Source organism: Glossina fuscipes, unplaced genomic scaffold, assembly GCF_014805625.2.
Source record: "Glossina fuscipes isolate IAEA_lab_2018 unplaced genomic scaffold, Yale_Gfus_2 28, whole genome shotgun sequence".
Taxonomy (NCBI): Eukaryota; Metazoa; Arthropoda; class Insecta; order Diptera; family Glossinidae; genus Glossina; species Glossina fuscipes.
The window spans coordinates 2,727,974-2,743,106 of NW_023998423.1; the positions used below are offsets into that span (position 1 = coordinate 2,727,974).

At 34.5% G+C, this 15,133-nt stretch overlaps 1 protein-coding gene across 5 annotated transcripts in view; it reads right to left on the bottom strand.

Moving 5' to 3' along the window:
• LOC119636176 (tyrosine-protein kinase Dnt) overlaps positions 1-15,133 on the bottom strand; it is a 91,354-nt gene that overhangs the window by 51,545 nt on the left and 24,676 nt on the right. The window lies entirely within an intron of this gene.

Below are 15,133 nucleotides of genomic sequence, written 5' to 3' on the forward strand. Positions count from 1 at the left end.
GATTTTTAGGCATTAACATCAGCCTACGGAAAAAACCGCAAAGCCCTTTTACATGACACAATATACACGTATGTATATATATTTATGTATATACGTGTAGAACTTATATATATATATATATATATATATCTATTTAATTAATTTTTCAATCGCAACTTCATTTATTGGAAAATGTTTACTTTTGTGATTTTCAGTTTCATCTGCACGCAACTGTGCTATTGTTAATCTCATTGATTCATTCCGTTGTATTCTTTCTTCTTCACTTCGACTAGCACGCGTTTGTGTGTGTTTGTCGTCCCATCTTTTTGATACATTTTCGATGTGACCATTGTTCTTTAGACGCAATTTGCTCATATGTTTCATTATTGTTGTTGTTGTTGTTGTTGTTGTTGGGTTTGACTTTGTGGACCAATATTTGCGGTTTTTTATGCCCTACGCCACTTGTGGTAAAAGAGTATATTAAGTTTGCGCGGATGTACGCAACATCCAGAAACACTTGAGACTGATCCACCGTCTATTATAGCGATCGATTTTCTGAATTGATATAAGCTTGATTGTCCGTCTGTCAATCTGTCGGTTGTTTTCCTGCCAAACTTTGACTTCCAAACTTAACATCGAAGACACGCTTTAATTATTCACATTATATTTTTCAATCTGAATGGCACGAACTTCAATGAGTCAGCTAACAAATAAGAACGAAAATTATTCCACTCTAACTTTATTACGTCTTTAGGAAACTATAATAGCTGGGAAAACCCAAGTACAGGAGAGCAACGGTTGGAAGCTTTTGTAAACAGATGGCTCAAAATCTTCTGCTCTGCCTCCTTCTTGCACCATGGTAGCAGATTCAGGATAGGTCCTTCTCAATCTCATATTTCACGAAAGTGCTTCAACTTTCACAGTCGAAGCCAGAACTATCCTTCACGCTGCGAACCTTTCCCATAAAGCCAAACTCAAAACCGTCATCGTTACTGACCGTCTGTCTTTTTAAAACCTATACGAAATTCTACGACGTCGAGATGGAGCACCGTCAACAAATTAAGGAATATCGTTACAACACTCGGCGAAAAGCTTAAAATGCTTTGGATACCAAGTCATATCGGTTTATTAGGAAGTAAGAAGGCTGATCGAGCGAAGTATGCTGCTTCTGCACCTGTAATTATGGATGATGTAATGGAAAAGTTGGGTCTTCAAAGATACATTGCAAGAAAAGTTAAAGAGAAAATTGCAGAAGTAAATCAACAACACCCACATCAGCACTGCTCTTCTATTAACCCTAAATTAATTCCACCTTTACATCGAATAAATGTTGAGAAAATCAAGATCCAAACATTTTCGAGAATTCGCCTTGGCCATTCAATTGCAACTCGCCCAATGGATTTTCAAGATGTCTTTCTCCCCAATCTGCAATTGCGGACAAGTTCTCGCTATTAAGCTCAATCTCTGTGACTGCCTTAACTTTTCCTTGGCTAGAAGTTTTGCCTTTCGGGCGACTATTCCTATAGACATTCTAAAATCAGCTGCAGAACAGAATATTACGACAAGGTATTACTTTATCAAAACTGCTAGGGTCAATATCTAATGTACTTTTATAAATTAGAGCCGATATCCTTTGTTGTTAGTACTCCATGTCTTTTTCCTTTTAGTTTAAAAATTTATTTCATTAATCTAAAATTACAATAATAACAAAAAAATTATTTATATATATTAATATATTATATATTATTATTATGGGTGTACAAAACGAATATTTATATTGATTCACATAGCAGTTATTTGCCCTCCTGGACAGGTGCTTCCTTTCTAAGAAGCACAGAGAAAGATCAAGTAAATAACGTTGCTCATGCTTTCGAGGACTAGTAATATCTTGATCTGACCGATCTTTCACCCGTCTATCTAGCTTTCTATTAATCGAAATTTAACCTAGAAAATTGTAACAGTTTAATAGTATGACGGTTGCCTTAATTTTTTTAGTTATACAGGACGTTTAAAGAAATACATTTGGGATCCTAGAAAATTTGTACATAGTGTATATCCATTTTCATTTCCCGATAGTCCGGTCAAGTCTAAAGAATCGTCAGCTTGAATGTTGGTTCAAAATTATATGCGCAAATCGAAGACATGCAGAAAGTGCCCAGCTTAGGCACATTACACAAGGAGCTAATGAGGTAAAGTATGCATTCAGTCCCTTAAGCGTAATATAGTCATTTTAACGGATTTCCCATCTCGTTTCAAAATATTTTGAATTCCTTTTCCGTTTTCCTTGTTCCTTTTTTCACGATGTTTATCTTCATCAATTGTCGTGCAGCGTATATTAAGTTTATAGGGGTGTTTGTGACATCCATAAGAACTTAAGATAACACCGACCGATGCAAAATCATTTTTGTGGTTTCAACTTGTCCCTCCGTCTGTCCATCTATTTCTCTAACCATGTTCTTTGGTGCTCGAGCCAGGGGCAGCTATTTTTGAGATATTTTAACGAAATGTGATATGTTGAGGTGTTTTAACCCAGACATTTGTCTTGTTACATGATAATATGGTCCTATTTTTAATATTTTATGGTGATGGGTAATAAATTCTTGTCAAGAATAAAAAAAAAAATAACTTTAGTTAATTTGGATCACGTCCGTTCAAGCTTTGGTTCTCTCTCTCTCTCTCAGCTACATGAGCCGCTATGAGAGGCAAGCATTGACGTGGCAAAGAAATACGAGTCCCGGAATGTTATGATGACAATGAGAGAAGTACTGCAGCCTGGACGAAGTGGTGCGCAGGGCATTTAACGATCGGTCCTGTCTAACTATAATGTCTTTACATTTTTTGTTTTTCAGGAATCTTTGAAAGTCTTGAAAGGACAGATTTTGTGTGTATAATGAATACTCCGAAGGCTCATCTTATAAATTTTGATTTTTTAATGAAATATGATATAATTCACTAAACGAAATCAATAGGTTTATGCTCAGCATAATGAATTTTCTCTTGTCGTTTTGCTAAATTGCAGAAGAAGAAGAGAAGGCAATCAATAGTTTTATGTCAAATGTCTTTAATAGGTTTTCTCAGGAAAGGCATAGCAACCAACCTTTAATTCCAAAGATAGAGTAATTGATTGCTTAGTGAATACCATAAGGAATTTCTTGCTTTGAAAAGCTGCGCGAAGTGGTTTTGTTCAATTAATCCTCCTTAATTGATGAATTGATATAACGAATGGACTATTTTCAAATTAAAGCCGCATTAATACTCTCGGTATTCCAGTTTTATTAGAGCATCGCCTACTCTTTTAATTTTAAATATAACAACGATAATAATTATAAGTCAATTATATTTTGGCAAAATGCGAAAGTGTGAAATAATTATTTCAACTTAAATACTTAAGAATCCGTTTTAGCCTCTATACTTTTTCACTTAAGGGCTTTGCACTGTTGTTGCACTGTTGTCTGCCGCTGACCGCATTCTACTTTTAACTATAGTGAGGTCGCTTAGTGCTTAAGTGCTTAGCTTCATTACCCTTTCTCGTGGCTGTTTAGTTCCTACCGACCTCCTGTAGTTATTCTGTTCTTTGAACTACCTTACATTTTGCCTAGATACACACATACATAAATCGCAAGCTATATATTACGTGGCAACTGGAGATGTGTTACAATATATTTTGTTATTTAGTTTTAAGTGCTTTAGCCGACTTTTGTTCTATTAACTGCAGCACAAATGCCGATAGCAAATATTACATAGTTTAATTGTCGTCTTATAAACCTAAACTTAATTAACATTTTATCAAATGGCTTACGATATTATTGTACACTAGAACAAGACCAAGAATATTGCATTGTTGTACTGCCGTCGAGGAAATCGCTAAATGCTTTCGAAAGCAAAAAAGTTTCAATAAATATTTTGTTTACTTACTTGGAAATATTACATAAATATTTGCCGAAATCATGCTAAGCGGAACAAACGCTATTAGGCATATATAAATTATCAAGTGGACTAACGCTGCTACGCTACGAAGCATATTTAAGTTGTCGAGCTGCTAACCTGATCTGTAAATGTTGAGTACACGCTTCGCCCTCTAAGGGACATTCATTGTGTTTTGATAAAGAAAAGATCCTAAATTCCTAAAAAAAAAAAAAAAAAAAAAATGGAATTCTTCACTTGACTGCACTGCACCAATGAAACCTAATAATGATGTTTCAACACCAAGATGATGGAACTATCTATCGGTGCGATTTGCTATAAATGAACTCAACTATAATGTTGGTTGCGCATGTATGCTTAGAAATACTCCTAACAGTTTATCGTTGCACGGAAAGATATGAAGAAGAGAAAGAAAAGTGTTGCCATTGATTCCTTGGTACAAAACCGCTTTTCAAACCCAAGGAAGCCGTTTTGTCATTTTCGTTTTTGGTGATTTTTACTCGCATTTTTATGTCGTGGTTGAAGCCGTGATTGTGCAACTAAGCGGTCAACTTGAAAATATTAAATTCATTTATTTACTCAGTCATTAGTTATGTATTTTGTGAGTAAATTTACAAAGTATGACTTTAAAGGCGCCAGATAACTTTAACCACATGCTCGCCTGCTTTGAAGACTCTACCGAACTTGAGATTTGAACCCGCAACCAGGATAAAAAAAGATGCTAACCGTTAAGGCAGATTCTTTGCGGAGAGGATTAGAGTTTTGTCCGCGATCAAAGAGATGTGATGCATACCATTCACAATATACACAATCATCGACTGGCATCCGGTGGATCAAGAATATTACAAGTCGCTGCAGAGTTGGGAAAGGTTACCCGGTAAACCCGACGACAAAATACTTTACATTAGATGAAAGAAAAAAGAAAAATTTTTTTAATTCCTTTGGCACAATTAAAAATTGTGTGCATGGATTTTTGCGCCTTTTATATAATCAGTAATTAGAGCGTTTGCTGAGCTTCTTTGAATTCTCAGTTAAATGCTGCGATAAATGCTTTACGTGATTTCTTGTAAAATATAAACCGATAATCTAAGGGAGATAAAAAGCAATTGGCGGCAATTGTTACTTTTGTTTTTCTTTTTCTGTGGAAGCTTTGAAATGCTTTCTATGTCTTTGACATTTGTGCGGGAAACGCCTGCTTGCCAGCCGCAGAGTCAAAAGCAGAATGTTTTTTAGGGGAAAGGGAAATTTTTGACAGCAATTGAAAGCAATGCAATGCTTTTTTTTGGCAAAATTTTTCGATACACAATAACAGCAACAAAAGGCAATAATAAATTATATATGAAAAGAAAGTGAAATTACTTTTCGAATTTGTCATAAGTTTTTACTGAAACTTGTTTCATTTCCTGTTGTTACCTTCAGCCTAAGTTCAACTGAAAAGCAATCAAATAAGGAAATGTTTGCCTTTGCACTAACAAAAAACCAAAATTGAAAGTGACGGCAGGGTGCCAAACTTAGTTAATGTTCCTTTAAAGGGAGGAAAGTAAGCCGAAAAGAGAAAAAGAACACGAAAAAGAACGATGTGGTTTTCTTAATAACCCATCTTCTACATCTTCTCAGTATTATGGTTATCGGGAGATTGTGCGTTCTGCGAGCGTTGCTTTGTGTTTATTCTATAATTGGATTTAAAATTGTTTTAAATTGTTCTCTTTGTTCTACTTAAAAAACCATTTCATCTCAGGCCCAGCACAACAATGCCTTTAATAAAAACGACAGCAACGCACGCAAGAAGCAGAAGAAAATTTTATATTAAAGAAAATAAAAAAAAACGAAAAAAAAAAAAATAATAGAAAAAAATACGAATTACTTGATATCTACAAATCACCTACCCATGCACGCATTTCGCTTTTCTCCCCCTGCCCCGCCACTTGCAGCCCACGCTCTACGCACTAAGTACTCGAAAGACTAAGAAAATACAATTTTCTAGCTTTCTGAGCTTTACACTCTGCATATACAACAAGAGTGTACACATATACTTCCGTTTCTTTTTTTTCTTTTTTTTTTTTTCTTTGCATATAAAAGATTAAAAAAAGTCCTACAAATACTTAGGCAAACATACAATTTTCCTTTCAAACCCAAAACAAACATACACACATATAGACATACTCGCGCACCCTTACGAAAATGTATATGCATACGTACATACTAACAGTTATACGTTTATAAAACACTGCTTACTGCACAATTCCTGCAGCACTCAGAGAACTCAAGTGTTGGCAGTAGTTGTTGGATGGTTGATGTGTGCTAGTGTGTAGTGTTCATTGCAAACAGAAAGGGGGGAAAAAAACTTATAAATATACATATATATATATATATATATATATATATATTAATACTTTTATATATAGCAGGATATCCAACCTCATCTTACACACATATACACTCACATATATTTTTCCTCATTTTTTCATATAATTTTTCTTTCTTTAAGAGTTGTAGTGTTTGTAGTGTTTGCTATGTGTTGTATAACATGAGTTGAATTTCTTGCTTTTTTTTTTTTTTTTTTTTTTTTTACTATGAAAATACGAAAGAGGGGCAAGAGAGGCAAGAAGGTTAGTGTCGCATATATATTTGTTTGTAGGTTGTTTCGACATTTGTTCATCCGAGTCGTAAACACACACAGGCACACACACACGCGTGCAAGTACAAGTACTTCATATATACCTAAATTCACACTTGTTTGTTATTTGATACCAAGATAACAGCATATTGCTGCAAGTGGAAACAACACCATCGCCGACACCAGAAAAAGTAAAATCTGATGATCTTAGCAAGTATTCTTTGTGTACATTCGGGTTACATGTGTGCACATGTTTGTGTGTGCACATGGGCTATGTGTTTGTATGTCAAGTTATAAACTCTCTAAACGTCTTTGTCAAAGTGAAAGCTTTGGGATTAAGCATCATATAGATCCCGATGAGTAAATAATGCAACAAAGAAATTTAATTTCGCGTTTTCTTCTTTTTCCTCTCACTCAATAAATATCGTATAAGGTACCTGAGTTTCCAATTTTTCTTTTTACTTTCTTCTTCCTCTTTTTTTTTTTTTTTTTTTTTTTGTTTACTTCGAACTATTCGTCTACAATTCTTCATCTATTTACTTATTTCTCGTTTCAAGTTTCCTTTTTATTCTGTTAATATATCCGGAGATTTGTATTTGAAATACCTTATGTTCTTTTAATACGATTTTCTATAAGGATTTGTTTCTTTTGAATAGAGAGAGAGAGAAATTTCGCAGACATTGAATTTAAATAATAACTGACAGCAAATATGACAGCTAGAAAGACAGTAGGATCGAATGGATGTAGGATTCATTGGCCGAAAGTTGTCGGTCAGGAGGCTGGACAGGTTCGTTGCGCACTTTCTATCTTTTCTCACTAACCGCTTAGCTGGGAAGTTATTGTGTGGTTACAGACGTCTGTAGCTCTACCTGTCTATGGATCAACCTTAGTTGATTACCGTTGTCTTAATCTTTTATACCTTACACCACTTGTGGTGGTACAGGTTGTATTATGTGGCCCGCTTTTTATTATACTGATCACTCTCTTAAATAATTTTCTGAATTTTCCGTACTACCTACGATAAAACCTTTCCCCCGAACATTGAAGTTTTATATGAGGAGAAATTTCAATATTTTTCAAACAAAACAAGTCTGTAATAGTAATTTGACTTTGAAATTAGTCCTACGGAATTTGGACCAGTTAGGTTCTAATGTGGAAAATTGCTTTTTTTTATGATAAAAATTGGTTCGTAAGAGTAAGGCGGTATAAAAGCTAACAGTTCGAAATTTGGATCAATTAGGTCTATTTCTGGGGCATCGTTAAACCCTTATACACCCAAAGGCAATTGTGAAATAAAAATTAACTATGCCAAACTTCAACTATGTGGATCTGTTTTTGTGACGCCATTCCAAGCAAGGATTCTGATGACTGGTGGACTCATTAGCAAAAAGATTTAATGTTCAATATTTTATGATATGATTGCGTAGCAATATATTACGAGCTTTTAAATTCAACTGGTGTCTCATTAAAGCAGGCGTGAAAGATGTTCTAAACCGTCAAAAATATGCTACGAACTCATTTATGTCAAATTATTCTTAGGTTAGAATAAAAGCAGAGCAGGTCAGCCGGATAAACCTTAGTCACTTGCCAGCCAAAAGTTTATAGTAAAGCCTTCGACACATAGTGTTTATTTCGAGAAAATCTTCTTCTTCTTCTTCTTCTTTTATTTCCTTTCTTTATCGTACTGCAAATGCATGTTTTTTGCACGGAAGCTTGTAACGTTTTGCGCCCACACTTGTCATTAACAGCAATAAAGAATTTGTTTTTTCTCTTATTGTAAGATGGATTTCAAAATATTTTTCTTTCATATGAATCAGACCGTTAGACGCCTAGAAAGCAGCTTTTATTGATCATAGTTTTCGAAAAGACTTATTTCTTTTGTTCTCAATACTAGTAGAGCGGGTTTCATTGACATGGAGAAAGCGTAGATAAATTTGAATAGTAAAAATATGAGGAGGAATTTTGTAATACATTGTAGAGAAAATCTTTAAAACAGTAAAAAAGTTTATTTCTCTTTCTTTTTCCATTTAATTTTGAAGTTTTTTTACGGCAAACAATTTTGTTAATTTATTTGTGCTGTAATATAAGATGATTTTGTTTGCATATCTTTTAGATGTGCACTGCTAACGCGGTAAGATATCATTGATAATAAAATACTAAAGAAGAGCATGAATGCTATGTCAATAATGCTGATATGAAGAAGCAAGTTATATGATAATAACATTTTGATGATGAGTAAAAAATATTGCAAAATGGCTGCAAACACCACTTACGCTCGAATGATTTCTATCATTTTGAAATCAATACAACTCCGTTGCGAGAGACATGCGAAAGGAAAGGCAAAGCAAGTCAGATGCACAAAAGCATCTGAGATCAATTGAAAACGAAATCAAAATCAAAACTAAAGTAAACTACAAATCAAGCAGAAAAATAACTCATAACAATAATAATAATAATAATAATAATCATGGCGAGATTAGATATTTAACCCCACCAACGATGATTAAGCTGACAAAAAGAAAAAAGAAGCAAAAAAAAAAAATAGAATTAGTTGATAGACGTCGAAGAATGCCAAAGGGAGAGTTATGTGCGATTTTAATGTAATTAGGAAGATCTAAAAATAGATGAGCATGTATTTCGGCTGAAAACTTTTTTTCCAAAATATAGGGTATATGATATAAAAGAGTGGGGAGAGAGAGAGAGAGAAAGAGAGATAGATAGAGAGAGAGAGAGAGAGAGAGATAGAAAAGAAGAGGGCAAAGAATAAAACCGTATTCAGTTTTAATTGCCATAATTATAACATATCGCACACAAGCAACCGGAGCATCAAAGCATATAATTGTTTGTCTACTGCTTTTTTAAGTTTCTTTTTCTTCCATTTTTGTAATAAATCCCCTTAAGATATGCACTGGCACAGGATGCACAAACACAAAGAAACATATTTTTGCAATAGTATTAGGACGCATAACTGAAAGAAGAAAAATATTTTGTTGATAATGATTATAATAATGATGATGATGATGATGATGCTGTTCGGCAAAGAGTGTAACAAGTCTTTCAACTGCATGAGCGGCGAATGGTTATATTAACACACTGAACACAGTGAACGAAGTGTCGAAGCCGTATAAGAAAAATTCAAGTTAGAATAGTAATTTTAGTAACCTTACCTTGCCGTGCTCCTTACCATTCACCCCTGCTATGAGAGAAAGTATATGGTTGAATATGTGCTGGCGTTTGCTTATATGCGTTCGAAAGGTATAACTGACTATACTTTATAATGGCTGTAATTATCAGACTAATCTTTATGCAAACTTTGTCTTTAATGTGTTGCTAACTAACAAACATTGCAAAAGAGATGGAAAACGAAGAAGAACGAAAAGGTCGGTGAAGTGTTAGCAAGTGAATGCACAGTCACGTAGAGAACACGTACGTAAAAAGCTTTAATACTCTACTTTAACTAGTAACTTAAAAGGTTTATTAAACCATCATCTTAGGTTGCATCTTGATCATATCTCTCTCTCTCTCTCTCTCTTTCTCTCTCTCCCTCACTTACTCGTATTGTGGTTTTATTGCTTATCCCACTTTCCACTCAATTGCTTCAAGAGAAAATTAAAACTTTACTTTTCTACATCTTCTTCTTCTTCTTCTTCTTCTACTTCTTATTTTTCTTGTTCATCTTCTTCTTCGTATTTTGCTTATTCGGTAACATTAATCTACAAAACATTAAACTTTTCCTTACTTTTTTAAACATTTTCTTTTTCAATAATTCTGCCTTTGAGTTTATTAAGAGTTTATCTATGCTTTTCTATCGTTATGCATGTATGTGGTATTCATTGTGTATTTCACTTCAATTATTTTTAAGTGCCTGGAAAATGTTATAAATCTGGGCCACATATATAGATCTAAACATTTATAGACACATATATACATATATATATATTGATGCTTGCACGCACACACATTCTAGGCACTTATATGCCATCATTAATCAATTTATAAATCAAATCAAAACGCTTTCATTTTGTTAAGCCTCACACTTTATAGCACAGGCACATACAATTTATAGTCTATTTGTGTAAATGTATTGTATGCAGCGTGTACCGCAAGTAAACCTTGCTTTCTAGTATTTACCTTATATGGATGGCACTAAGCAGCTTTTAGAAAATGAAACATTTTCCTTTACAAAAATAAAATTTATTTAAGAAAGAGATTTCATTTGTATATCTGGCACATGTATTTGTATATATGCTCACATACATATATATGTACATATAAACATTTGCTCGTATGATTGCTGGTCACACTACGCAACGACTAAACGAACAATCAGCAAAGAAAGCTTATCTAGCTTTGTATATGTGTATACATATACATATATATATATATATATACATATATATATATACATATATACACTTGTATACCTTTAGCAGTGAGATTTTTGGTGCGGCCAAGGTCGTTCTAGTATACGCCATCAGCTACTTAGCGTATGAATGACAACAAAAGCTTTATCATCTCACACAAACTCATACACTTATACATTATAAACCCTGAAGCCTCAGCATTTCTAACAAGCATTCCGGCGACCATTATATATTATATTAAGGATTTCTAAGCCAAATGGTTGCTTGTTGTGTTTTGTATCTTTTTGTTTTCGCTTTTCTTTTTTCGTTGCCTTTGCGGTTGTGTTTTTTACCTCATTTTTCTATCACGTATTGTGTTTTCTTGTTTTTTTGTTTTTGTTGTTGTTCTTCTTCTTCTTATTGTTATTATTATTATTATCATTATTATTACTGTTCTTTTTAATGGTCGCCTTGATGTTTTGCTGCATTATAAACCGTCAAGGTCCAGTAATCGATTGTGTGTCTTGTTTGATTGAAAGCACTTTTACTTTCCGGAGACAATGGTTGAGAGTTCACTTTAAAGGATAATTTGTTATGCATTTTTTGTTGCCAATAACAAAAGTCAAAACAAGGTGTAATTGATTACTTTTTAAACTACTCGTTAAGATGCATTCTTGCAAAAAATGAAACCAAAAGGTCAGCTATATACGGAAGATATATTAAAGCTAACACAGAATCTCGATTAAGCAAAATGAGTGAAAAAGTTCTATCTTATGCTTGGTAGAACTTCAATACAGCTACCATCTCATGTCAATTTGGAAACATTGCAAGCTTTTTTGTTAACTGAAGGCGTGTCAATTGATCGATAGATACTTTTTATAAATCGTGACGTACAGGTAGTCAATGAATAAAAAGTCAGAGTTCCATAAGGCGTTATAATGCATTAGAGCTTCTCTTATATTTATGATACACAGAGAGACGCCCACATCTTATGATACTAACGCCATGACACCTTTGTCATACCTATCAGCTCACGTTACCATGTTTGAGGAAGGGCTCAACAAGCATGCATTTACAAACGGCAAAATACGTGCCTATGACTACTTTTAATATCAGTATGGCCTACGTAGCGCACCAAAAATATCATGGAATACCCTTAGACGGATGTCCTATTTGGGCGTACCATGTAGAGGTTCAAAAGCCCAACATCCCATTTGACGTGTCATTTATAAGCGAAGACACAAATCATCGGTAACTGGCAAACTGTACTCAGAATAATATTAATACGAATACCTTTTTACACGATATATACGCAGACCAAAATGACATCGGGTAAAAATAATTGCTCACCGTAAGGCGTAAAAAAAAAAAACAAATTATAAACGACTAAATTGTCGGTAGATATTTTTGTTTTGTTATCAGGGCATGTTCAATATTCGTGTAACGCGGTGACGGTCAGAAAGAAGTAAGGAAAGGAAAAGAGATAGATATAGAATAATCGGTAAATGTTATGCCTTTCCCGGCCGAGTGCTCACTATTGCTACGACCAGCCTAGACGAGCTGAGCTTGAGATCTGCATTTGCACTCACGGTTGCGGTGGTCATTGCTACTTATTGGGCTGTTCATTGCGGAAAGGCCTAACTGTACTTATATTGTCACACGGAAATTACTACTAAAGTGAAATCGTGTAAAAATAATTAGTCGCTAAAGCAAATTAACAATATTTAGAAGCGAAATCGGAATATATCCTAATAAACAGTTGTTGGTTGTTCCATGCCGTAGGTGCAAAAAGGTTGGCAAAGTTGAGACTCTGGGCGAATTAGACAACAGCATCTGTTCGCTTGCACCCTTCATATGATTTTTCCACTTTAATCTTCGATCAACACGTAAGCCAAGATACTTTAAACAGTTGTTGTTAGGGTTGCTATTGCCGTTTGAAAACAGTAAAGGACAAGAAGCCTTAAACCCTTTATTAAATTTAATAAGTTTTCTTTTTTTATGAGTGAAACTTTTTTAATTATTATTCATCTCATCAGAATTTTTCAGCCCGAAATTTCGGTATCTTTTAAAACTAATTGAATTCTATTTATTATTACATTAACGCGAAAAGAAAATTCAAAAATCGAAGAATATTGTTCGCTTGCTTAGCACACACAAGCAAGCATTTTATAAGTTAGTTGCGACAGCTGCCAAAACAATCATAGAAAACACTTCAGTTTTATTAACCATTCTCATCATGAAAAGTTTTTGAGAAGTAAAGTTCAAAGAAAACAAAAATGATTCGTTTTATAAGAATTAAAACCATTAAAGAGAATAAATACACTTTAGGAAAAATGCAATCTTTTTACAATACACTCGTGAATAAGAGGCAAAACAGCGTAAGTGCACTTTCATTGTTTAAAAGCTTTCTATCTTGAATTTGAAAGAATTAAAGCCAGAATTGCTTCTAACTTATTGCTAAGGAAAAGCAAAGCCTTTCTTTTGCATACCATCGAAAAGTTTAGGATATGATTAGAAAGACATTTCCGACATCTTGCAAAGAATACACATTTTTGATTAGTGGAAAATTTTAAATTGATTTAGGCATATCCGTCTGTACGTCCGTTTGCCGTAGACTTTCTCCTGATAAAAATAAGAAAGTGCCAGTTCGCAAACGCAGGCTGATTTTGAAAATGGGCCGGGTCCATTAAGGGACACGACCGTAGTACAACTGAAAACAAAGTGAGAAGCAAAGTTTTGAGCAAAACAAAATGACGCTTTTACTCGTTACTTATTACTCCTTGCGTACAACAAATAGAACGGCGAAAATACCCTTCTTTGCGCTAACCGAAAGCATCTGCAGAAATTGAAAAAATGGAGGCGAGCCCATCCTATATTGCAGCCTATCGCGACTTAATTTCTACCGCTTCTTGGTTTTTTAAATCGAGTTGATTGCTGCAATTGATTCAGCCAGCCTTCAGGATGAGGGTTATATTCACTTTGTCAAAATGTTTCCAACGCCCCGAAGGAAGTTTCAGAGACCTCGCAATGTATATATCTCTTTAATCGGCATCAAATTCTGAATGGACTAAAGCATGTCCATCTGTTCGTCTGTGTGCCTGTCCGTCTGTCCGCCTGTGCAATGCCTGTTGTAGACATACTCCTGGCCGTAAATATGAAGATATCGCCTACAAATTTGAAACAAAGTTTGGAAGCGACTTGAACTTCTCGAAGGATACCCCTACAACGCGCCCATTCAATACTATAGAGCATCCAAATGTAGGTCTTTTCTTTTTTTTTTTGTATTTTCTTAGAGCAACGGCGATGGATATAAAGGATTCGGCAACGATCGTATATTTTTTTTTAACTTTTGTTTATTTCAATTGCTCGAACATTTGAAAGCTTTTTTCTATCCTACTCTAACACTTATGGCACAAGCGTACATGTGTGAAAAGTCACAGAGACTCACCTTTTATTATACCGATCGATTCAGAATCGCCGTCTAATTTGACTTACGAGTGTTTGTCCGTTTAGTCGCTTGCCCGTCTTTCTGTTTTATTTTCGTATGTACAACCTACATATGTTCTTCATCACCCTTAAATTCTCAACCGATTTAAGCATGTTCGTCTATCAGTCTATCCCTCTGTGTAAAGTTTGTGTCCTTTGGTCGGGAAAGGACAGCTATCTGCTTCGAATTTGGCGCAAACGTGGGACGTTCTTGCACACAGGCTAGCATAGAAATCGGCTACAATCGGTCAAAGGGCACCCTCGCAGTACAATATATCGTAAGACAACCTCTGTTTGGATACAACTTTGGAACAACAACAAGAGATACAACTATAAAAATATGCATTGTTATGTTATGGGTGTTTGTGCAAATATAGAAAGAGTCGGACACGCATACTAAATTTTATAGAGTATTGAACTTTCCTTCCTTTGTCAAAACAGTTGCAGTCAACCTTTTAAAAGAAAGCTTCAGAGATCCTATAAAAACTACATAATATTAATTAGTATTATATCTGAATTATTCTAGGCACGTTTGTCTGTCCGTCTGTCGATATGTCTATCTGTTGCTGTCCTAAACATACTCATGGCCAGAGAAATGGATATATCCGCCTGAGACACAATATAACTTTCGACTCTTATTCTATAAAAATAGGAATAGGGAAAATGGGTCACGCCCACCTAATATTATAAAGTATGGAAATTGTGATTTTTTTTTTTTTTTCTTAGTTGTTCTTATAATAAAGGCAAGGAGAATAAAAGCCTCGATCGCAATCGAATATAATTT